The sequence below is a fragment of the Macrobrachium nipponense genome, chromosome 11 (genome assembly GCF_015104395.2).
Source record: "Macrobrachium nipponense isolate FS-2020 chromosome 11, ASM1510439v2, whole genome shotgun sequence".
NCBI classification, from domain to species: Eukaryota; Metazoa; Arthropoda; class Malacostraca; order Decapoda; family Palaemonidae; genus Macrobrachium; species Macrobrachium nipponense.
The window spans coordinates 25,317,034-25,319,533 of NC_061087.1; positions in this window are offsets into that span (position 1 = coordinate 25,317,034).

Below are 2,500 nucleotides of genomic sequence, written 5' to 3' on the forward strand. Positions count from 1 at the left end.
TACTACCTATCATCAGCCTCTCCTGTTTTCCTTTGTTTTGTAGATGTGAGAAAAGCATTTGACAGAGTAAACTACCTGAAGCTCTTCCTGAAGCTGCATAAAAGGGGCACACCCCTATATCTAATTGGCATTTACATTGCTGGTTCTCCACACAGCAATTCTGTGTCAAATGGGGTAACGTATTATCTTACACCTTCGGCCCCATAAACGGGCTTCGGCAAGGGGGCATTCTCTCTCCATACATGTTTAATACGTACACAGATTCCTTGAATGTCAAACTGAACTCGCTCCCAATCGGATGCACCGTCAATGAAACAACTATAAACAACCTCTGTTACGCCGACGATATGGTTCTGGTTTCCCCATCAGTGCAAGGTCTCCAACGACTCATCGACACTTGCCGCCAATATGCAGAGGAATTTGATATAATCTACAACGAAACCAAGACCCAGTGCATATCGCTGCTCCCGAGATCGCTTAAGCATATTGCAGAACCTCAAATTTTCCTCGGAAACCATCGGCTGGAATTTGTGCACGAATTTCCGTATTTGGGTCACATTATCACCGACGACCTAAAAGATACGGCAGACATTGAACAGAGGCGTCGTAAACTATGTGCAGCTGGCAACATGATTGCAAGGAGGTTTGCCTTCTGTCACCGAGTCGTGAAACTGCTGCTCTTCCGCTCGTACTGTTACTGTATCTATGGGTGTTCCCTCTGGACGAACTATACCCGAGAGACCATGAGACGCACAATGACATTCTGAGACGCCTCACAAACACTCCCCGCTACCACTCCACCACACAGATGTTCATAGAAAACCACCTGGACAATTTAAAAATCATTGTTAGGCAAACAATGTCCAGTCTGGTAACCCGAGTGAGAAACAGCAGTAACTCGCTCATACAAAGCATCCTAAGGAGTGAAGCAAGAAGAAAATCTAAATTGTGGGAAAGATGGGAAAATGATTCCTTTGTCCCATAAAGGACTTAATCACTGTATTGGCAAGATGTCATCTGCAGTTTTTGTCATTATTACATTTATTGCTGATATTCTAATATTTTATTATTACTGTGATTACTATCAAGTTAAAGTTTTATTTACATTTAATTTAAGTATTTAGCCCTCTGGACCTGACTACTGTAACCACCTAAGGTCTCTAGTTGAAATTTAAGTTATATAATATGTGGACTAACTGTTATCACTCTCAATGCATTTTTTTCTCACCAATATTATTACTGCTATTACCAGTATGATGATTACTAGCTTTTATGCTACCTCAGCTATTTTGTGGATAAGTGCCGATTTTTCATTTTATTTTTCTATTTTATCATGTCTCATGTATCTAGATTGTGTATGTTACTGTCTGTATTTTGTATATTCAATGTATATGGCCCTGAGCTGAAATAAAGCATATTATTATTATTATTATTTTCATCATCATTGCCTGTGTTGCATTGCAGGAACAAATGACCGCCTTGTAAATATTTAAAAGTGTCTGGTTCTTGAAATCCTGTTCGTCGAAGAGGCAATGGAGGAGCGCCAAAAGCTTTATTGCGCCAGTTTGTAAGGCTTCTAGAAACCGTTTGGAACCGTGGTAATTCATATTTTGCATTCTCACTAATATTACTTGTAGTTTCGGAAATGAGCACCAGAGTACTTGTTTCAACTCCTTCCTGCAACTTTTTTCTCAATGTTGAAATGGCGAGACGAGCTTCCACTCCATTCGGCGTTGGTTCATGATCATGACTGTTGATTGTTGAAATTATTATAGGTTCACCTGGTTTATTCTCTGTATGAACACGAGCACGACATGTGTTACGGTTCTCACAGCGCCACAATTTCTTTGTCTCGTCGGAACTAAACTTATGAAAGTCATAAACACAGTTAATTCATCAATCAATTTGTCTTTTGTTTTTTTCACTTTTAAAATATTTTGCAGCCATGATGGGGTTCTTTAAATAGGAAAATTGTGCTTATCCTGGAAGAAGAGTGACTAAAAACTGAGTTACAAATGTCACCGTTTCTTATATATAGGCGGTGTCAATGAATGTTAATGAAAGTACACATATTATCTTTCTCAAATACCATTACAAGTGCTTAAAGTCCTATATGACAAAACTACCTAAAAACATCATTTAACACCACGTACCCTTTTCTTTACAGTTTGTAAACAAATCCCAGGCTCACAAAGTTCTCACGCTCTTGTTGATCTTTGTAAAATATCTCGTCTGGATTGCTAAACAATTGATCTCTAAACCAAACGAATCATTAAAGTTATTGATAGAAATAAAAGATTTTCATTTCTTCTAACATCATATTTTCCATGTATTTATATGCCTTTTTTCCAGAAAGGTTATATTGGGCTTAGTTATTTAGATTTTAGAAATTTTCCGGGACCGAATTTTCTGAGAATGAGATTTCAGGATCGAATTTTCTGAGACCGAATCTTCTGGGACCGAATTTTCCTAGCACCGATGCCTGAATAGGCTTTCCCGA